This window comes from Jaculus jaculus, chromosome 10 (genome assembly GCF_020740685.1).
Source record: "Jaculus jaculus isolate mJacJac1 chromosome 10, mJacJac1.mat.Y.cur, whole genome shotgun sequence".
Taxonomy (NCBI): Eukaryota; Metazoa; Chordata; class Mammalia; order Rodentia; family Dipodidae; genus Jaculus; species Jaculus jaculus.
Window position 1 is genome coordinate 109,532,882 of NC_059111.1, and position 23,209 is coordinate 109,556,090.

The window sequence follows — 23,209 nt, forward strand, 5'->3', positions numbered from 1 at the left end:
AAAGTGAGGAGAATCCTGAAGCTCATGGGTCAGTTGGTCTGGTGTTCTTAGTGGTAAAACCCAAACAAACAAACAAACCACCATGAGAGCCGGGCAGGTGTGGTGGCGCACGCTTTTAATCCCAGCAATCAGGAGGCAGAGGTAGGAGGAGTGCCGTGAGTTCGAGGCCACCCTGAGACTACATAGTGAATTCCATGTCAGCTAGAGTGAGACCCTACCTTAAAAAAACAAAACAAACAAGCAAACAAACAACCCCCCCACCATGAGAAAAGCTCTATCCCTGTCCCAAACAAGGTGGGAGAGGAGGACTGACACCCCAAGGCTGTCCTCTCCCCCTGACACTGTGAGATGGTGTGTGTGTGCTCCTGTATAAACACCGTCTCTCTCCCTCACACACACACACAATGCAATGAGTCTTCACAGTCACATGCTTGGGCTGTTATATTTCTCAAGGATAAACTCCTAGAAATGGAACTTGTTAGAGAAACTGCAAAAACAAACCCAACAGGGTCTCATTAGGTAGTCTAGGCTAACCTCAAACTCAGGTGCCTCTTGCCTCAAGCCTCAGGAGTGCTACGGCTATTGGTAAGCACCATCTTGCTCAGCTAACATTTCTTGTTAAACAGAAGCAATACATTTGATATGGAACAGTGGAAATATAAATCGCAGTACATTTTTAAAGCTGAAGGCATCTATTCTTCCACTCACACATGTTTGGGGATTTACTTTTACATTTGACAAATTATTAGGAACATGTTGCTGTTTAATAATCTTCCCAGCCAAGGGCTCTGTCACCTAGTCACAGTCAGGTCCCCAACCCAGCACAGCTACACACAGTCAGCACTCAACAATTGCTGTTGTTGCAGAGGAGTCTCTGGATGGTATCAAGGGGTCCCCAGATCATCACATCGGCTGTCAGGGTGTTCTCAGTCAGGTCCTTGGGGCAGTGAGGGTGTCCCAAGGGAAGCTCCTTCACCGGAGGGAGGCACTGTTCAGAGAGAAGACGGCTTGCTGCATCATCCCAACCCCGGGACTTCTGGGCATTGGATATGCCCTGCTGAGAAAGGGTGTTAATTATACCACCCTTCCATGCCAGGGGGTATAGCTCAGGGGTAGAGCATTTGACTGCAGATCAAGAGGTCCCTGGTTCAAATCCAGGTGCCCCCTACTGGTGTCTGTTTTGCTTTCCACTCTCTCTACTGGGAATGCCTTCAGTCACCCCTCACTTTTCCAGACCTCTTTGTCTTTATCCACTGGGGAGTCGCAGGCCCATGCGACCACGCAGTTCTTCAGTGCTCTCTGTTCAGATCTTGCGCTGGTGACACTTCCTCCCCTGTCTTTGGGAGTGACGGCTCTTCATGTCTTCTTTTCCAAGGTTGGCAGGTTGGGTCAGGCACCAGGAGACAGAAACTCAGTAATTAAGCAGAGGAAACTTAATAGGAAGAATTATTACACTATAAAAGGTGCAAGTAAAACTATAAAGGATTCCGTGGTGGTAAAGGACCCAAGCAAGGTCACATTTGGAAGAGACTCTCCAGGCAAGGGTTTAGCTCTCTCTGGGGAAGAAGGGCTTTTATTTGTCTTTTGTAGTTTTTAATGGATTTTTTAAGGTTAAAATATAAAGTACTAGTCAGCTGGGCATGGTGGTACATGCCTTTGATTTCAGCACTAGGGAGGCAGAGGTAGGAGGATCACTGTGAGTTTGAGGCCATCCTGGGACTACAGAGTGAGTTCCAGATCAGCCTGGGCTAGAGTGAGACCCTACCTCAAAAAAAAAAAATATGCATGCATATATATATGTATGTATGTGATGCTTCATCATGGCATCTTCATACATACGTGTGATTCTCATTTTTCCCCCTCCCACACCATCCTCCCTCATGCTTCTCCCCTCTTGCAGGTTCCTTTTCTTCCCCCTCACTTAGTCCCAACCTCTTTTTTATTATATGTATTCCATTGTTCTCTCTATTTTCTACCTCCTTGAAGATCTCTCCCTCCCCTGTCATGATCTCCTTTCTGGTTTCCTGGCAAACACACACCCATGCATGCACATAAATATACCCATATATATATAATTTTAAATCTAGGTTCTGCATATGAAAGAAAATACGTAGCACTTTTCTTTCTGATCTGCCTTATTTTGCCTGACATTGTTTCCAGGTTCATCCATTTTCCTGCAAATATCATGATTTTACTATTCTTGTGGCTGTATAAAATGTGCCACCTTTTCTTTATTCATCCTTTTAAAAAATGCTTTATTTATTTATCTGAGAGAGACACAGAGAGAAAGATACAGTGAGAATGGGCATGCCAGGGCCTGTAGCCCCTGTAAACAAACTCTAGACACGTGTGCCACCATGTGCATCTGGCTTACCTGGGACCTGGAGAATCGAACCTGGGTCCTTAGGCTTCGCAGGCAAGCGCCTTAATGGCTAAGCCATCTCTCCAGCCCTTTATTCATCTTCTGATGGACATCGAGGCTGGCGGGCAAGAAAGAGGGTAGGTAGGCTACCAGTGATACCCAGTCACAGCCACCAGACAAGCAGGGCGTAGCCCCCCTGTATTATCACATGGAAGTGTGGCCTGAGGCAGCAGTTTCCCCGGCATGGTATGGGAATGAAGCATCTACACAGGGGCAGGGTGAGGCTGGTGGCTGGGAGAGGTCACGGGACTGGCTATGGCTATGCGGTCATTAAAGGGCTTCTTTCTCTGGGTGTGTGCCTGAGCAGAGCACTCGTGTGTGTGTGTGTGTGTGTGTGTGTGTGTGTGTGTGTGTGTGTGTGTGCGCGCGCGCGCACGTGCGCGCGCCATGAGCAATCAGCAGCAGGAGCCAGGAACGCAGACACCTTGGGAACTAGGGAGCTGCCTCTTTCCTGAACTACTCCGCAGCGCTGCCTGCCTCACCATTGTCAGCATCATGCTCACTTGGGAGCCAAAAATCCAGCTTCATTATGGCCCAGTAAACATGGCAGTGTGGTGGCGGAGGCAGGAGGATTGCCGTGAGCTCAAGGCCACCCTGAGACTCCATAGTAAATTCCGAGTCAGCCTGAGAGTCAGAAACTGATAATGGCTGAAGCACAACTTCTTTTGCTTTATGAACTTATCAGATGTGAGGCAGGCAGGAGATGTCAGCCTGTGGGTGGGGGGGAGGGAGCGTCTTGCCCCTCAGGTGGCCAGATACTCAATAAAACTCCCTAGCCCAATAGTTCTTGAGTTCATGGTCTTGTGACCCATGGATAATGATGAGGGCATGTGCAGCAGAAGGGAAAGCCAAACAAGAGCTTATTCGAAAAGAAAGTGAATGTCAGGAGTAGTGGTGCATACTTCTAATCCCAGCAGTAAGAAGACTGCAGTGAGTTCGAGGCCAGCCTGGGACAAAATCGTGAATTCCAGGTCAGCCGGGGCTAGAGTGAGACCCTACCTTGGGGGAAAAAAAAGAAAAGAAAGAAGAAAAGCCTCCTCTTCCTTCCCCCCCTCCCTTTTTGGTTTTAGAGGTAGGGTCTCACCCTAGCCCCGGCTGACCTGGAACTCACTAGTCTCAGGGTGTTCTAGAACTCAAAGTGATCCTCCGACCTCTGCCTTCCAAGTGCTGAGATTAAAGACGTGCGCCACCATGCCTGGTAACCTCCTTTTATCCTCAGAGATGTGTGTGTGTGTGTGTGTGTGTGTTCCTTGATGCCTATGGTTTGTCATAGTCTCTGAATCCTGGATTATAATTTTTCTTCTGTTCACGAACAAGTTCACACGGTGTAGACTTTCTGTGTCATTATTTTTTGTTGGAAAAGCTAAACATCCAGCCAAGCCCAGTCGAGGTTATTCAAACTGCAGACGCATGAGCATAAGGACAAATGCTTGTTCTGTGACTGTGACAGGTTCCTTTCTAAGAAGGAAACTGGGCTGCAGAGGTGGCTTAAGTGGCCTGCCTGCGAAGCCTAAGGACCGAGGTTCAACTCCCCATTCCTCACATAAGCCAGATACACAAGGTGGCACATGCGTCTGGAGTTCATTAGCAGTGGCTAGAAGCCCTGGTGTGCCCATTCTCTCTCTCTTTGCCTCTCTCTCTGTATCTTTCTCTGTCTCTGTCTCTCTCTCTCAAATAAATAAAATAAGAAGGAAATTGTTGTTGGTAAGACTGGAAAATACTGAAATAGATATCCAGATGGGGATCTTGCTATGACAAAAGCCTAAAATGCATGGTCTATTTAGATCTGTTATCTTTGGCTGGAGAAATGATGAGGAAACTACCATTGAGGTCAGAAAAAACAGTGACTTGTAAAAGCCTGGAAAACAGAAAATATTCTTGCCATTGCACAGTTGGGGGAGTGCAGGTGCGATAGTTAATACCTGGCTATAAATTTGACAGGATTTAGAATCACCATGGAAACAAATTTCTGGTCACATCTGAGAGGGATTTTCTAGATTAGAGGAGCTGAGATGGAAGGATTCACCCTAACTGTGGAGGCTGGGTTCCTGGACTGTCTGTGTACGAAGGAGAAAGTCAACTGAGCATTCAGTATACATCTTTTTACGCTTCCTCCCTAACGATGTGACAATGTGACTCCAGCTTGCTACTTCTGCCATGGCGAATTCACCCTATGGAGCTAGGGGCTGGCAGTGAAGTCTTTCCTTCCCGAAGCTGATTCTAGTCAGGTATTTTGTTCCAGCCATAATGAAGTAACTGATGCAATCGGTCAAGCCAGTTTTGGCACGTATGAGCTGCTCATTACAGGCTGCATTTGATAAGATGCTATAGGAAAGGTTCAGATCCTGGAGAGAACTGGCTGGTTTGTAGCAGGATTCAGAGACAATGAAGATCATTCAGAAATTTCTTATCTTGAAAAAAGAAATGAAATTGGTATCTCCAAAACAAAGGGTTAGCCGTTTTCCTCATCAGTTTAGGAAAGAGAAAATTCAGTCTTCCTTCCATAAGACACAAACTAAGGGAAAAGACCAAGTCAACTGTATGACCTCAATGTCCTTTATTTAAACCACTAAAGTCCCTAAGATGGTGACAGTTTGGGCAGCAGTGTTCTTAGGAAGATGAGGGGCAGGGAAGGCCTGTCAGAGAAAACAGTTCAAACATAACACACACACTGGTCAGGAATCAGAAAACGATGAATACAGGGAAGTGCCAGGTTAAGATACAGTGCCCAAGGACATGCCCCCAGTGCGATATTTCCTCCAATAATGTCCCACCACACTTTAGCACCCCCCATGATATTATGAATTCACTGAGGGATTCATGTACTGATTCATTCAAAGCCCTCATGGTCTAATTGCCGCCGGAAATAACCTCCCCTGCAGCCCGAGCAACGTGCTTTGCTGACCGACCTCCTAGTCTTTTTTCAGTCCTGGCAAGCTGAGAGTTAAGATTCACTGCCACAGAGATACACGTGTAAAACCATCAACAAACCCCTGCATGGACACCCTCGAAGCGGACCGAAGCCCAAGTCCCAGAGGGAAGCAAAGCACGGAAGGATTCACAGCTTGAAGCCCAGCCTCTAAGGCCAGCCCAGTTCCGCTGGTGGACATCCACCCTGCTGAGCTATGGGATGGAAACACTGCTTATTGCTGCATGAGACTGAACGCTGACGTGACAAGGTGGATAACGTGGAGGTGGCTGGCGACCTCAACCCTGAGTCCCAAATCTCCCCCACCCCCAGATGCTTATCACATACTAAGGGGAGCAGGAGACTTCAGTTTACCGAATCCACACTGTCATACAGGGTAGGAAAGATGCCCTGAAGAATGCAGTGGTGGTGAGCTCATGACAGGAAGAAGAGTGTCAACCAGCTGGTGGTGGCTTGCCACTTTCCACGATCAGAGTGAGTTAGACTTAGGGTGCACTGTGGAATGCTTGGGTGTAGGGGTGCCACTGTAATGGTCTGGGTATGAGAGTCCCCAGAAAGGCTCATGCATTGAAGGTTTGGTTCCCTGTTCAGCAAGTTCAGCCAGGTTCACAGGTAGGGCTTTGGGAAAGTGACTTCTCATGGGGGTTCTGACTTCATCCACGGATTAACTCACTGATGGATAATAATTTGACGCAATAATTTGATGCATTATTGGATGGTGGTGGGAATTTGGGGGTAGAGCCTTGTTCGAGTGGCAGATCACCCAGGCCTGGCCTGCGTAGATGTTCCTCACCGCCCGCCTCTTCCTGTCTTGTCTTTCCCTGATTCCTGGCTCTCCCGAGATGGGCAGCTCTGCTCCACCTTGCTCTCTGCCACTGTGCCTCATGATGGGCTGGCACTGGTGGGGTCAAACGACCATGACTGGAATCTCTGAAAAATGTGGACCGTATTGTCTCTTTAAACTCTTTCTTCCAGGTATTCGTCATAGCAACACACAGCTGAATGCCACTGGAGGGGACATGCTGAGGCGAAGCCCTAGTCAGGCAAAGCATTAGCGTGCTGCCGGTTCAGATCCGGGTGCGTCTTCCTGGTGCTTGCTCTTTGGCCGATCCTAGAAGTGTCCTTTGGCCTCTACAGGTGCCAAGGACTAAATGTGGAGCCCTAGCTGGCCTAGGCGAGGCAAGCACACCCCCACTGGGCTGCTTCCCAAGCCTTCAGCTGCTCCTCTGGGTTCAGCATTTCGCTTACTGCTCCCTCTCCTCACTTCTCCTTAAGATTGGTTTTCATTTCCGCTGGTGACATCACTAGTCTGGCATAGGTCTCCCCGTCCTCCCTCCCTCCCTCCCTCTCTCTCTCTCTTTCTTTCTTTTGGTTTTTCTTTCAAGTTAGGGTCTCACTGTAGCCCGGGCTGACCTGGAATTTATTATGTAGTCTCAGGGTGGCCTCAAACACATGGTGACTCCCTACCTCTGCATCCCAAGTGCTGGGACTAAAGGTGTATGCCACCACACCCAGCTTTCTTTTTAAGTATTTATTGACAACTTCTATAAATACAAACAATATACCATGAGCAAAACCCCCTCTCACCATTTTCCCCTTTCCTCCTCCCATCTCCTCTTTCCAACTAGTCTCTCCTCTATTTTGATGCCATCGTTTTTTCTCTCTTGTGTAGATAGCATCAGCCACTGTGAGGTCATGAACATCAAGGCCACTTTGTGTCTGCATGACAGCATTGTAAACACTCCTCCCCTTCCTTTGGCTCTTGCATCTCTTCCACAATGGTACCTGAGCCTCAGAGGGTGTGATAGAGACATTTCTCTCCATGCTGAACACTCCACTGCCACTTCTTCTCAGTACTATGGTGACTTTGAGTCACCTCAGTGGTCACCACTGTCTGAAAAGAGAAATTTCTCTAACCAAAAGTGAGAGTAGCATTAATATGTGGCCATAAACATAAGTGCTTAGAGGGAAGTTTGGTGGTCATAACATATGCATTTAGCCGGACAACAGTAGTCATTACTCCACTAGGACTTATGATCTCCCCAGCCATAAGCTTTAGAAGAGATTTCCAGCCATTAGTTTCTCCCATAACAGACATGCCACTATTGTACTGGTGGGCACATTGGTCTGGCTGGCCAGCCTTAATGCTTGTGGGATCCATTGCTGTTTCTCACCATTGATGGCTTCTGTCTTCCAAAAAGCTGCATGCTGCACAGCTCTTTCCAGCATCCTGGCAGCTAGTCAACAGGGAGGTTTAGCTTAGCCCCAACTTGAGTTCTCAGTGACCTGCAGCCCAAGCATGTCGAATGCTCAGTACTAGGGTCTCACCATCTGGTTCTGGTGGGTAAACAAGGGCCTGGGCAATGGCCTGTTATGTTTTGGAGGCATCAGGGGCCTACAACTCATTGAAAGGTATCCCACTACTGGCACTGAAATTTATCTAATAAAAATCTGTGGATTCTGGGTGCACCATTATCAATGCCCATAGGCTACTTCTGCCCATACTCTGTCTTTAATAAACATATATAGGGCTGGAGAGATGGCTTAGCGGTTAAGCACTTGCCTGTGAAGCCTAAGGACCCCGGTTCGAGGCTCGGTTCCCCAGGTCCCACATTAGCCAGATGCACAAGGGGGCGCACGCGTCTGGAGTTCGTTTGCAGAGGCTGGAAGCCCTGGCGCGCCCATCCTCTCTCTCTCCCTCTATCTGTCTTTCTCTCTGTGTCAAATAAATAAATAAATAATTTAAAAAAAATAAACATATATATTAGTCGGGCATGGTGGCACACACCTTTAATCCCAGCACTTGGCAGGCAGAGTTAGGAGGATTGTGTGTGTTCAAGGCCACCCTGAGATTAAGTAGTAAATTACAGGTCAGCCTGAGCTAGAGTGAAACCTTACCTTGAAAAACAAATACACACACACACACACACACACACACACACACACACATAGGTGTGTATTGTTGGCTAACAAAGAAGTGTTTCCCTATGGCTTATTTTATCAGATCATTTTGCTACTGATAGTGTATATATTTAAGACTTCTTAATTTGTTGCTCTTTCAAGGTTACATTATGTTGGGATGCCCTGCATCAGTGGTTCCCCAGCCCGATTTTGCATCAGATTCACTGACTGACTTAGAGTAGTGAGGGGCAATGGGAACTTTACTATCGGGGCTCACAACTCCCCCTGCTGACTTCCACCCAATTATCCTACGTGGGAGAGGGTTTCACAGGACTTTATCAGCCACGAGACCCTCAATTCTGTATAAGCATCAGTAAGGTCCAAGTTCACCCCCTGAGTCCATATCTGAGGGTTGTCCATAGATAATGGTCAAGTTCAAAGAGGCGGTTAACTGGGAGATGTCTGGAAAGTGGGCATGGAGCTGTGGACATGGGGGAAGAGTAATCCATTTGAATGGGGTGGGGTTAAAGTAAGGACTCAACTCCACGCATTGAGCTCAGGACTGAAACACGCTAGACTACAGCAGCTGTTTCTGAGTAAGCACCGGACCATCACAGGCCCTTGATTCCAACTCCTCAGTATCTAGCTACCATCATTTTTCTCAGAGAACATACAGTAGAAAAGGGTATTGCCTTTTGCCTCCCAGTCTTGGGATGCGGAATATTTCTGAAAAGAGGGGGGCAGGGTAAGTAGGTGATGTGTGCTGTTTACTCCAGACTAAAATATTTCTGGAAGGAGAGTCACCAGGCTCATGAAACTCACAAGACCCTGTTGGACACAGGCGGGGCCCTGGGTTCAAGCAAACCCAAGCTGTGTGACATGCAGGCCCCAGGCAATGGAAGGGTCACAGCAGCCTGACCGCCGGTATTATATTGGGGACCAGACCAGCAGGGGAGCTTCCCGGGGGTTGCAGTGAGCCAGGATCCTTCCCCATTCTTGTAGGTCGCAATGAGCCTGGACCCCCAGACAAAATTTCGGACCCCAGGATTGGCAGGGAGTAAGGCCACTCCCTCTCCAAGCACGGGATACCTGGACATTTAGATAAGACTTCGGCTTTGCCCATAACCCTGTGACCTTTGGCCAGTTGCCTAGGAAACTCCTTATATGGTATCAGCCAGCACCTGTGCACAGCCCCTCCCCCTAAACCATATACCTTCCATTTACCATTACCTACCTGCTGAAATGTATGTCCCCACATGCTAATTAGGCATCAGCAAGCAACCTTGTACATACATTCCCCTTAGGACCCTCAACTGCTTATAAACCCATTTCCCTATTGATTAAACCGAGCTGCTCACAGAGACTGTCTCCCAAGAGTGAAGTCTTTTGTCGTCATGCTCACCGTGGTTGCCTGGCCTTGCGGGGAACTGAAGCTGGTCCCTGGAGGACCCAGGAACCCACATGACCCTCCAAAGCCCCTGCCATGGGTTATATCAGAGATCAGAAGGGAAAGGAGATTTTGTTGGTACATCTGCCTGCAGGCTGCTCAGGGGAGTCCAGGGATGCAGACTTCATGAGCCATCTCCTGTGCCGGGGATGGCTCTCCCAGTGTTTCAAACAGTTGTAGAATTTATGCTGAAATTTGTATTTCCTAGCTAATCAAAATGATTAAATAAGTCATTGTCCCTGTGGTAGCTTGAATGTATGTCCCCGCCCCCCCCCCCCCATAGTCTCAGGTGTTTTATTAAAGCTTATAAACTGGGGGTGGATCCTGGGGTCCAGCCCTAAGGTATCACTGGGGGTGGATCTCTTAATTCCAGCTCACAGGTGTAAGAGAATAGTGTGAGTTCCGGGTTCCTGCTGCTTGCTGCTGGTTTGTGATTGCTGCTTTTGGTGTTGGCTGGCTGCTGGTAGTTTCTCTCTGCTTGCATATGCCCGGAAGAGCTTCCTCCACCACTGATGGAATGTGCCCCAGATCTGTAAACTGAGATCAGCCCCCTTCCTCCTCCAAATCGTGCCGTGCTTGGATGTTCATCCCACCAACCCGAAGCTGACACGCTGTCATTTTCCTGATTGTTCCTGGAAAATTGCAACATTTTGGCCTTCAGTCACCCTGACACCTTTCCCACAGCTCTGCCTCCCATAGCCTATGGCCCTGAGGATGATGGTATCATGAGACATTCCCTCTTGGAGGGGGAAGGAGGCTGATGAGCTTTGGGGGTACACAGCACTTACAAGCGAGGACACCGTCCACCAATCTGAGCTGCCTGTGAGTCCAGCAGGGAGCTCCAGGGATTGCGACTTTCACGAGCTGTCGCCCTTGCTGGAGCGGGCTCTTTGCTGATGTTGCTGCCTTTTGAGCTGCCCATGCTCCTGAAAGTAACCCCAGTAAACTCCCTGGTTCACTAAGAGAACTGGGTGGGATCTTTTTTTTTTTTTTTTTTCTGGCCCATAGTCACTGTCCTCGTTGGGGTGAACTGATGTCTGTTTGAGTCTCCTCAGGAAAGTTAACACAAGCTCTCCCTTGCCTTTTGGGATCTGTACGGTCTTTGGACATCATAGTAGGAGTTTTGTGGGGAGGGAGGTGGTGGGCCACGAGAAAGAGATCCTGGTCTCACCTTGAGGTCTGAACTCTGAGTGTGCAAACAGCCAGCCTTGGGCTTGGTCTCCACTCTTCCATCTGTGCCAAGCTGATGGTTTGGGGCCCGCATGGGGTTGGGGCCACTCTGGTAGGTGTATTGCTTTCAAACCAAGAATTAGAACATGAGAAGACATTCTGAAGAGGACCAGCTCCCATTACGCTGCAGACCCTCCTTGGTGGGTTGTACCATTCACTGTGCGGTCATGAAGGACTCAGTCAGTCCCTGTGGTATATCTGTGGGGAATCCTTCGAATATTTCTGCCCACTCTGTGGCTCACCTGTTGGCAGTCTGATTTCGTGTGTTGAGTTCTTTGGATTTCTATTTTGATAGGTTTTGATTGATCGCTGTGTTTGTCACCATCAACCTGTTTGTCAGGTTACCAGTAAGAGCAGCGTTCATGTTGTCACTTCCCTTGCAGTTCCTCCGGGGCTCTGGCATGTGTGGTAGAGGTGGCACGTCTCATGGTAGGCAGTCGGTTAACTTCTTGTCTTATTGATGAACTTTGGTTCACGCCTGTTTTCTCTGCCATCTTCCACTGGTTTGTACCCTCCGAGGAAGGTGCCCTGGAATGGCATCTAGCCCTGGTGAGCAACCCAGGTGCTCAGCCCCATGTCCCCTTGGCTGCGTTTGATAAAGCTGGCAACGTTGTTTACTGCTTTCAATGTGGAGGAATTTTGCCATACAGCAGGCTAAGTTCAAAGCAAGATAGTTTCTGTCTGGAGGAGTCTGGTCGGTTCCTGTTAGTTCATCACAAGTGAGGAGAAACAATGCACACTACGCTCTTGGGTGAGCCAATGCAGGTGATGTGGGGTTAATCGGGACAGTCTACTTAGGTACATGGGCATAATTCAGTTGCCTGCATGTAAGAAGTCCCTGGTCCACGGGTCACTTTCTGTCCCTTCTTTCCAGAGTGACTGCATGTTGTCAGCACTGTCCTATGCCGTTCTCCCAGGACCACAGTCCTCTCCGGTTCCCACTTCGTCACTTTTTCTATATTTTATTTGGAAGTGGAGAGTGGGGGAGGAGAGAGACTGTGCATGAAAACATGGGCCCACCAGAACCTCTCGTCATTGCAAACACACTCCAGATGCATGCACCACTTTGTACATTTGGCTTTACATGGGTCCTGGGGATTTGAATCTGGACTGAACCAGGGCCAGCAGGCTTTGCAAGTAAGCACCTCTAACTGCTGAGCCATTTCTCCAGCCATTACTTCTTTACTTTTCTGTGGGTTGCATACTTTCTTCAGGATATGTTTGTCTGGCACCCTGAAGGATTCTAAAAGTGGGGAAATAAAAGGGGGGAGAAGAGGAGGTCATCTGCTGGCCTGACCACTTGTTGCAAAGATGCTCTTCATCATAAGTGCCTGTAACTCTGCCTATGACTTGGCCGCTAATCAGGTATGTTTTGGGGGCCCTCATTTAACCACTGCCGTTTTCCCCGCATCTGTGCGTGGATGGAAGCAGTATAATTAGTAGGTCTAGCTGTCAGTGAGTCAGAATCGCCCACTGGGCTTGTTAGACAACCATCATCCTCTGGTCAGGTTTAGGGGTGCTCACATGTGAGCCAAGAACTTTTACCCATTCTGGCCCCACTTGACTCCAAATGTCAGGTAAACAGTCACCTCTTCAAGTCTGGCTCTTGTAGGTGGGCCTTCATGAAGCACTAGCTATAGACCTTCAGCATTTAAATCCCCTGCCTCAGCTCAAAACTAGGGCAGGAGGTTCGGGTCAGGAGGAGGTGGTGGTTAGATGAGCAGACGTGGCTCAGAACTGGACCTAATAGGAAACACATGATGGCAGAACACTGGCCAGTGCACGTGTGGGTTGATGAGCACCAGGGAGTGGCCGTGCAGGTTGAGAGTGCTTATTAGACACACAGAAGCAGGTGGGGGTATAGCTCAGGGGTAGAGCATTTGACTGCAGATCAAGAGGTCCCTGGTTCAAATCCAGGTGCCCCCTACCCTTTTCCTAAAATTTACATGATGTTTGCTTTCCTGTTTTTTTCATCACATTGATTCTTCCTTCAAACCAGGGGATGGGCTGGAGAGATTGCTTAGTTGTTAAGGTGCTTGCCAGCAAAACCAAAGGACCCAGGTTCAATTCCCCAGGACCCATGTAATTAAGATGCATGAGGGGCACACGCATCTGGAGTACCTTTCCAGCAGCTGGAGACCCTGGTGAGTCCATTTTTTCCCTCTCCCTTTCTGGCATTCACTGGAGCCATTCTGACACCTGCCCTGCCAGACTTGTCCAGCCTCTCTGAGAGGTGCAAGGCTGGCAAAATGCAGCCTCTGATTAGACTTCCCCCTCACAGCTTCACACATCCCTCTCTCAGGGGTCCCTTCAAGGAATCCAACCATGCAATACATTGCCTGACCTCACAGGATTCCCTTAAAAGCCTGGGCCCTCCTCCATGACCCCACGACGCTTGCCTTCGGCATGCCTACAAAGCCAGGAGCACACGGATGATGTTGAGTTCTGCTGCAAGTGTGAACCATGGCCTCAGAACCAAATGGGTTCCTGAATCCAGGGACCGGGCAGCTGAATCCAGAACAACACTCCCCTAGGCAGTCTGTGCCCAGCAAGGCCCTGCTTTGGTGCTCTCTCTCTCTCTCTCTCGCCATACATATATATATATATATATATATGGGTGTGGGTGTGGGTGTGGTGGGTGTGTAAGTATGGGTGCATGCACACGTGCTACAGCACGTGTGTGGAGGTCAGGGGACAACCTTGGGATCTTGGTCTACCTTCTCTCTGGTTGAATTTGGTCCTGCAAACATCAGACTCGCTGGCCCGGAATTGTCTGGATTCTACCTCCATTGCTGTGGGACTGCAGGCACGTGGGCCACGGCATCCAGCTTTAAATGTGGCTCTAGGGATCTGGACTCCGGTTCTCAGCAAGCATTTTTAACCACTGAGCCATCTCCCCATTCCTGGCTCTTTTCACTGAGAGAAAAGGGGTCTTGCCTATTGTTCCAGTGTACTGTGTACGTGCCTTCTTCTGAGCAGTGCTAATTTAACACCAGATGGGCCTGCTTCTTTATCTGTAAGCATCCTGACCAAACTGCTCTTTTGTAAACAGCATGTTTCTGCTCTGCTTTTGGTTCCAGACTCTCACTAGAAACCTGGCTAGAAGCATTCAACACTGACAACGCCACAGACTGAATGCTGTTCTGTCTTAAATTCTCTCCGCTACAGGCCAGGGAGAGAGGTTGTAAGGGGCTAAGAGTACTTTCTGGGAAAACATGAGGGCCTATGAAGGGGCTTGAGCTCCACCCCAGGACCCACATGCACAGCTGGGCATGGCCACATGTGTCGGTAGCCCCGTCCTCCAGGGGATCAGAGGCCTGACAATCACTGGAGCTCACAAAAAACAAAAATAAAAGAGCAAGCTGTGGAATCAGTGAGAGACCCCTGCTTCAGTAAGAAGGGGCAGAAGAGCAGTGGAACGGGACATGTGAAGCTCTGCTCTGGCCTCCACAAGCAACACCCCAGTGCGGTGAGCACATGGTGACCACATACCCCGTGTACAAAGTGAGGTGAGCATACGGTGAGCCACACACCCCGTGTACAAAGGCACAAAAATAGTTCTCCACCAAATTAATTAGTTCATTACTTTGTAATTCAGCCTCACTCCATTTTTTTAAGACTTCACAAAAATAGTAAACAAATGTCCTCTAGTCCAATACCAATTTCCAAGAGAGTTCTTTTTTAAAAGATATTTTTATCTGTTATTTATTTGAGACACGAGAGAGCGAGAGTACGGGCACACCAGAGCTTCCTGCTGCTGGAACAAGCTGCAGAGGAGGGCGCCGCTTTGCACATCTGACTTTATGTGGACGCTGGGGAATTGAACCTGGCCCATCAGGCTTTGCAAGCAAGCACCCATAACCACTGAGCGTTCTCTCCAGCCCCTCAATGGAGTGCTTCTCTCATCTGAAACTTCATGAATAGCCTTTGTTTGACTGGCTACAGCCTTCACCCTGAGGTCCATTCTAGCAGCTGATGCCTTTGCAGGGTGCTGCCTGGCCCTGGGAACTGAAGACAGGGAGGACATAGGCTTCAGGGCTTCCAAGGGGAGACTTGTGGTTTGTTTCACAGCCCTGTGATGAGTTATCACTGAGTCAGGTCCGGTAGCTCCAATGGGCTCTTATTTTGAAATGGTAACATGTTACAGGTGAACAAGTGACTGTAGAAGTAAAAGACATTTATTAAACCATATACTAGCAGGAGGGGGTATAGCTCAGGGGTAGAGCATTTGACTGCAGATCAAGAGGTCCCTGGTTCAAATCCAGGTGCCCCCTACTCCTGGTTTTGACCTTTTAAAACAAGATGCCTGGATTTCAACTTCTCCTTAGTAGACATCAGCATGTGTGATAGTTCAATGACTGTTAACTTGACAGGATCCAGAATCACTTAGGGGACAACCCTCTGGCTTGTCAGTGAAGAAGCGTCTACGTTAGGTTACTTGAGGTGGGAATACACACCCTCAGTAGGGAGGGCGCCATTCCATGGCCTGGGGTCCTACAGGGAATAAGGAGACAAGCTGAGCTCCACCACTCATCACCATTGCTTCCGAGTCAGGTGCAGTGGAGCGAGCTGCGCCATGTCTGCCCTGCCACGGGCACTACAGCTCACACTGAGCGAAAGCTGAGCCCGCCTTCCCTTAGGCTGCTTTTGTCAAGTGTACTGTCACGGCAATGACACAAGTAACTAGTGGGCTGGAGAGATGGCTTAAAGTACATGCCTGCAAAGCCTAAGGACCCAGGTTCGATTCCCCAGGACCCACGTAAGCCAGATGCACAAGGTGACGCATGTGTCTGGAGTTTGATGTGGTGGGTGGAGAGCCTGCTGCTCCCATTCTATCTCTCTCCATCTCTGTCTCAAATAAATAAATAAATAATTTTAAAAGTAACTAGTAAAACATAATAAACTTTTTTCTGGAACCAATGAATGATTAGGGTGTGCTATGGTGCTCTTATAGTAGTTGCTTTATCATCACTGTGACAAGATATTAACAGAAGCAACTTAAGGGAGAGGAGACATATTTGGCCTCACAGCTTCAGTTCATCACGCTGGTGAGGTCAAGGTCAAGGCAGCAGGACCATGAGGCCAAAGCTCCTTAATCAGGGCAGAGACGAGAGCAGAGGTGCCAGGAAGTAAGGCCAGATTATAACCTCCCCCTACGTGGCCATGACTGCAGCTAAGTCCTATTACCAAAGGTCCTACAGCCTCCCAAACCAGCTCCGCCACCTGAGGATCAAGCGCTCAAATACAGGAGCCTAGGGAAACCACTGGTATAAAGAAGAGGAAATGATAGGAGTTGGAAAGCAAAGCAAAATCCAGCTGTGGTGTAAAGGATGAGGATGAGGTAGAGAGAATCCTGAAGGGGAGCAGAGGAGACAGCCACACCATGCCAGCAAGCCTAACATGGTGAAATAATTGTCAGTGAGGGGACGTTTTCGAAGCAAGCTCCAGGTCAAAGTAGGAGCATTCAACTTGCAGGTCAAGAGGTCCATGGTTCAAGTCCAGACTTTCTGTCTGTGTCCTTTTGGGTCCAGCCATTCTAGTACTAACTAAACTTGGGAGTCTCTCAGGTCACTTCACTGGACCCACAGGGGACTGGAAGCAGGTTCAGTCAGCAGGTTGAGTTGTGGCTCAAGGCTGAGTTGGTAGTTGTTGCAATCCCGTTCACATTGCTGGTAGAAATCACCCAAGCAAGAGCAGCTTCTGGGAAAAAGAGGTTTATTTTGGCTTACAGGCTCGAGCGGAAGCTCCACGATGGCAGGGGAAAACAATAGCATGAGCAAAGGGACATCACCCCCTGGCCAACATAAGGTGGACCACAGCAACAGGAAAGTGTGCCAAACACTGGCATGGGGAAACTGGCTATAATACCCATAAGCCCGCCCCCAACAATACACTCCCTCCAGGAGGCACTAATTCCCAAATCTCCATCAGCTGGGAACCTAGCATTCAGAACACCTAAGTTTATGGGGGACACCTGAATCAAACCACTACAGTAGTGAAAGCCCCGAACTAGCCATGAGGGAATTTGTTCCCAACACTGTTAAATTGGGTGTGCAAGCCTGTATATGTCTCATAATTATGATCCATACCATGGGGCATCAAACAAACTTGAAGGCTCCCATTTCCCTCCAGAATCCTCTGAGGAGCTTTTAAAAACACTCCTTGCCCCACTCTCAAGTAAAGGACCTAGAGGTGACAACAGTGAATTCTTGTTCCCACTCCCACCCAAGCACAGCTCCTGTGCCCCTCACTTCTGAAGCTGAGATAGGTGGTTCAGCTGGGAAGTTGGGCCTCAGCTTCATCTGCAGATCTTCCATGGAAACATCTATGGCTTTTCTATAATGCATGTGGCTACAATTTACTGCACATAGAGGTGCTGGGTACAGACTAGAGAGGCATGGGGACTTCCTTAGGCAAAGAAATGAGCTTTTAAGGACAGATCCTTAAAAGGTTCCAATCCATGTCTTTTCATCAGTCCTTGCTTCTTTTTTTCTTTTTTTTTTTAATTTTTATTTATTTATTTGAGAGCGACAGACACAGAGAGAAAGACAGAGGGAGAGAGAGAGAGAGAATGGGCGCGTCAGGGCTTCCAGCCTCTGCAAACGAACTCCAGATGCGTGTGCCCCCTTGTGCATCTGGCTAACGTGGGACCTGGGGAACCGAGCCTCGAACTGGGGTCCTTAGGCTTCACAGGCAAGCCTTTAACCGCTAAGCCATCTCTCCAGCCCAGTCCTTGCTTCTTGTTGGTTTTGGAATGGGATTCTAGTTTCCCTTCCTTGCTGGAAACCACGATTCTGATGGAGGACAGACAGGAGGAAGACCATGAAGGTCTGAACAGTCCTCTAAGAAGCCCTGGGTGATCCAGGACCTCTGGCCTGAAGCCTGGTGTGCTGGGCTCAGACCTGGGACACAGAGGCAAGGTCCACCTCTGTCCTCAGAAGCACCACTTCATTGAAGGGGAGACGATGATGCTACTGGATCAACAGGTGTTCCACCAAGTGACAAATACAAGAGACAGCAGAGACATGCCTTCATGCACCTGGAGATTACATGCACCTTTCTGGGGAGACTCGAAACTTTCTGGAGCTGAGTGGGATCCAGAGGGCTACAGGAAGCAGGGGCCTGTGCCTTTCCAACTCTAAAGTGCATATACCAAGGGATCTGAGAGCTATTGAGTCTGTATTTAGATTAGATTTGATGTGCTTCATCAGTCTCTTTCAGGGGTCTTGACATTAGAAAGAAAATAACTCAAATGTCAAAAAGTATAGCAAAGTAGGGGGCACCTGGATTTGAACCAGGGACCTCTTGATCTGCAGTCAAATGCTCTACCCCTGAGCTATACCCCCACTTCTACATAAGCTCTCATTAGCACCTCATCAACCACAGCACCACACCCAGGTGCCTATATATTTATAATCCATCTCAGTGTCTACGTGGCAAGAGAGTGACAATCATTGTCTAGGGCACACTGTCCTCTCCTATGTCCCTATCCAACCTTAACCTGTTCTCACCCCCTTCTCTCTGAGGTATGGTGAAGGAAGAAACCTTTCACCTTGAAAGGATACATGACTGTGAGACTTTCCATACATCCACATACAGTACAAGAGATAATGGGTCCACCAGTGCCTCTAGCCTCTGTAAACTAACTCCAGATGCATGTGCCATCATGTTCATCTGGCTTATGTGGCTACTGGGGAATTGAACCTGGATCCATAGGCTTAGCAGACAAGTGGCTTAACTGCTAAGCCATCTCTCAAGCCCCAGGGTCTTTGAATTCATTTTTATATGGGGACTGACTGAAGGAAGTCACTGGTATTAATTAGGCTGTCAAATCCCATGGAACAAATCCTCCTCTGCTCTCCTATCCCCTACACAGTGCTGAGAAATCCCTAACACCTCAACTGCATTACAGGTGGCCAGAGGTGAACTCTGGTCTTCATCATCCCACTGAGCAGCAGGTAGCTGCTCTGTAGGGTCTCACCATAGCCCAAGCTGACCTAGAACTCATTTTGTATCCAAGACTGGCCTCCAACTCAGAGAAATGTTCCTACCTCACCTTCCTGAGTGCTGGGATTAAAGGCATGCATGCCACCATGCCCAGTTTAAAACTTTTAAGTTTTTTTTTTTTCTTTTTTCTAGCTGTGACATCTTAAACACAAGGTTAACTGGTTACTTATAAAATCAGGTTTGGATTTATTTAAATTTCTCTTCTTCCTGCTTTATAAAATACCCTAAGAGTGCACATCTTTAACGTGCTTTCTCTTATTTGCTAATGTTAGCTACATGGTTGAAATGGTTCTAGTGTGTCTGCCGCTCCCAGAGCTGGAGCAGCGTCAGCTGAGATCTGACCAATCTCTGGGTCTCCAGGCAGTGGGAATGGGAGCAATATCTCCCTCCCATGCAAGCCCCACCCAGGCTGCTCAGCTTAGCTTGGTTGACAAGAGATATTTGGACACTCGTGTTACTATTCATGAAGTTCCGTGCTCTTATAATCCCTGACCTATCTTCACCAGGAAACCAGAGACTGCAGGTGTCAGGCACGGAGGCCGGGCAGCCTCGGGATCTGCCTCAACTCTCATTTCAGCTGCGTGCACGGGCCGTGGCGGAGGCTGCAATTCTTATTGTAAGTCAGGAAAGGCCTGTCATTTGCTCACATCAGGACCAAGCCAGAAACCAGAAATTCTCACAGTACATTCAAAAATGCCTGTTTGTCTACTTGATGACACTGGAAAAGTCTACATGAAGGCCAGACAGTGGAACATCTGAGCTTGTTACATGTCTCGTGCTTTCAACCATTACCTCACACATTGCTCTCAGAACTGCACAGATCTTGCGAGGAGGAGGGCTTGTGGGAGTTTTGAGTAAATGTCCTCCAATAGATTCAGGAGTTTTATTAGAGCTTCTTAGATTTCCAGCCACCTGACTGGAGAACGTGGTACTGGCAGAGCTTAGCACCTAGCCCTAAGGTGTGCAGGTGGATTTGAATGCCAGTCTAAAGATATGCAAAGGGCCTGATTCTGCCTGCAGTTCTAAGCATGCCTGTATGTGGTGTAGCTTTGGGTTTTCTGTCTTGCAGCTTGTCTCTTTCTCTGTTTGGTTCTTTAAGAGGGGCCAGCTTCTTCTGCCATTATGGAACTCTCCCCACCCCGCCACCTCTGCAGGCTTCAGTAAATATCCCTGCCTCCACAACTGTGCCTCTTACAGAAGGCCTGTCACTCTTAGGTAACGAATGTCACTCTTATGTAGTGTATGTCACTCTCGCATAGCGCATGTTACCCTTACATAGGGGTATGCCGATCTCACATAGTACAGTGTATGTCATTCTTACGTAGTGTGCGCCATTCTTTAGTAGTGTATGCCATTCTTACATAGGGTAGGTCATTCTTACATAGGGGTAGGTCTTCGGTCAAGCTGAAGGCATTGCCTGTTGGCTGGATAATTTTATAGGTTCAACTTGGTCGTCATGGTGCCAAAATGATAGGGCACACACCACTGGATATGATGCTGTGAAGCCATTTTTTTTAAAGGCATTACAGTCAGGTTCACATTACTGGTAGAAATCACCTGATCAAGAGCAGCTTGTGAGAAAGAGATGCTAATTTTGGTTCACAAGCTCGAGGGGGAAGCTCCACGATGGCAGGGGAAAACAATGGCATGAGCAGAGGGAGGACATCACCCCTGGCCACCATAAGGTGGACCATAGCAACAGGAGAGTGTGCCAAAGAGTGGCATGGGGAAATTGGCTATAATGCCCATAAACCTGCACCCAACAATACACTGCCTCCAGGAGGCGTTAATTCCCAAATCCCCATCAGCTGGGAACCTAGTTTATGAGGGACACCTGAATCAAACCACAACCAAAGGAGTGGCTCACACTTCAATCAATAAACTTTAAATAAAACTCATGAACCCCCATAAAGTGGGTGGGTTTCTTGCATCAGTTAAAGTCTTGGGAGTAAAGACTGCCTTCCCTGAGGAGGATGGAATTCAGCTTTTTCAGACTCCAGCTGCCATGTCACCTCTTCCTGTGCTCCATCCCCTGAGGATGCTCTTACATCCTGTGAGGCTAAATACACCTTCCTGTTCCTGGAGGAAAAAACTTAGTGGGCACCTGGATTTGAACCAGGGACCTCTTGATCTGCAGTCAAATGCTCTACCCCTGAGCTATACCCCCACCTGCTTATACATGTCTAATAAGCACTCTAAAGTGCATGGTTACTACCTGGCTGTCACTGGCCTGACCTGTGCACTTGCTGGTACTTTGCCATTATCTGCTTCTGTCTGTGAGGCACAGCCCTGAACCACCTCTACGACCTGACTGCCACCTCCTCATGGGCTTGCACAACCTCCCGCCCTAGTTCTCTGCTGAGCCCCGGGCTTATGGCCTGGAGTTTTATAGCTAAACATCTTTCAGAACCACCTCAAAGAGCCAAACTCAGAAAGCTGTCTGCCCAGTTAACATTTGGAGGTAGACTGGGGCCTGGCTGAACAGAGCCACAATCTTGGTTCCCAGCCAAGAACTCCTCAAGCAGACCCTGGAAAGGGTATCAGGGGTGGGCTTTGTCTAACAAGCCCAGCCGGGAATTCTGCCTTGCTGACAATTGGAGCTACTGATGACACTGCTCCCTTCCAGGTATAGATGCGGGCACTATGAACCCCGTAAAACCATGACCAAACCAAAGTATGTCAGAAGGATCTCTCTGTCCAGATGGTCTGGCATGACCAGGCTCCCTTTACCTCTTTCTTCTCCCCTCTTCTTTTCCATTTGTAGAACCCGTCAGTGTGTCAGACATAGGTATCCTGGAGAAAGGCTCCAACCCACTGTAATGTGAGTGCATAGGACAGAGGTTGACACCGTGTCAGTGTGGAAGGAAAGGCCATCAGGTGACAAAATCTTGAACCAGAGACCGCTTGATGGCAGTCATATGCTCTCTTCTGAATTATACCCACCATCTGGTTTTACTGTTGGAATTTACACTCTTTGTCAAAGATGCCACAGTCTCATTGGGGTGTGGCCATGCATGCTTAGAGTGCTTATTAGACATTTATAAGCAGGTGGGGGTATAGCTCAGGGGTAGAGCATTTGACTGCAGATCAAGAGGTCCCTGGTTCAAATCCAGGTGCCCCCTACCTTTTCTGTCAAAGAACACAAGGTGAGTCTGTATCCTAGGACTGGAGGTTAGTTCTTCATTGGCTCCATCCTGGGGAGACGGGTGCGTTGTTATTTCTTTATTTCTACAATTAGGGGAATGGACTGACCTCCATCAGGCAGACCTCTACTTGAACTTGAACACACCCTAACTTTCCCTATGGATCTATCCCAAGATTCTAGAAACCTTCTCTGCCCAGCTGCCTCCTCCTCAGCACCCTCGACTTTGAGAGTCATTTTGGAAGTGGAGTCATGCTTCTCCTTTCCTCCTGGGACCTGTTATAATTGTTATTTTAGAAAGAGAGAGAGAGAGGGGGAGAGAGAGAGAGAGAGAGAGAGAGAGAGAGAGAGAGAGAGAGAGAGAAAATGAATGGCCACTACAATTGAACTCCAGATGCTTTTGCCACCTAGTGGGCATATGCGACCTTGTGGTTTGCCTTACCTTCATGAGTCTGCAGAGTCCAACATGGGTCTTTTGGCTTAGCAGATAAAAGCCTTAACCACAAAGCCATCTCTTCAGCCCACTCCTGAAATATTGTGGTTTCAGATCTCCTTTTATCCTGTTCACTCTCCACCTCACTCTCACTGACTTCATATTCACATTCTCAGGTACATTCTGTTTCTCACTCATAGTTCACCTTTAACCCTCTTATTTTATAGTGTACTGTAAATTTTATCCATTCTTTTTTTTCCAATCAGTGTGTCTTTTCTTTTGATTTCATGATGTTTTCGTCCAATTATGATGGTCTTGTGCAGGTAGTGTCAGGCACTGTGAGGTCATGGACATCCAGACCATTTTGTGTCTGAGGAGAACACATTGTAAGGAGTCCTGCCCTTTCTTTCTCTTACATTCTTTCCACCATGTCTTCTGCATTAGACCCTGATCCTTGGAAGGTGTGATGAAGATATTCAAGTACTGAGCACTCTGGTCACTTCTTTCCAGCACCATGATGCCTCTGAGTCATCCCAAGGTCACTGACATATAAAAAGAGAAGATTTTGTACCCAAAACGAGAGTAGAATAAATATAAAGGTATGAACATTAAGAGAAGTGCTTACTGGGCAGTTTGATGAGCATAGTATATACATTTAGCCAGACAGCAGCAGATGTTACTCCCCTAGGGCTCATGAC

At 48.2% G+C, this 23,209-nt stretch overlaps 6 non-coding genes across 6 annotated transcripts; 4 read left to right on the forward strand and 2 right to left on the reverse strand.

Moving 5' to 3' along the window:
* The first annotated feature begins 1,095 nt into the window (after nucleotides 1-1,095).
* Nucleotides 1,096-1,167, forward strand: Trnac-gca. Its single transcript has one exon. It is a non-coding gene; the product is annotated as a tRNA-Cys (tRNA).
* An 11,616-nt stretch (nucleotides 1,168-12,783) lies between these two features.
* Trnac-gca lies at nucleotides 12,784-12,855 on the forward strand. Its single transcript has one exon. It is a non-coding gene; the product is annotated as a tRNA-Cys (tRNA).
* Nucleotides 12,856-15,131: 2,276 nt separating this feature from the next.
* Nucleotides 15,132-15,203, forward strand: Trnac-gca. The gene has a single exon. It is a non-coding gene; the product is annotated as a tRNA-Cys (tRNA).
* A 3,000-nt stretch (nucleotides 15,204-18,203) lies between these two features.
* On the reverse strand, nucleotides 18,204-18,275 carry Trnac-gca. The gene has a single exon. It is a non-coding gene; the product is annotated as a tRNA-Cys (tRNA).
* Nucleotides 18,276-21,031: 2,756 nt separating this feature from the next.
* On the reverse strand, nucleotides 21,032-21,103 carry Trnac-gca. The gene has a single exon. It is a non-coding gene; the product is annotated as a tRNA-Cys (tRNA).
* Nucleotides 21,104-21,986: 883 nt separating this feature from the next.
* Trnac-gca lies at nucleotides 21,987-22,058 on the forward strand. The gene has a single exon. It is a non-coding gene; the product is annotated as a tRNA-Cys (tRNA).
* The last annotated feature ends 1,151 nt before the right edge of the window (nucleotides 22,059-23,209 follow it).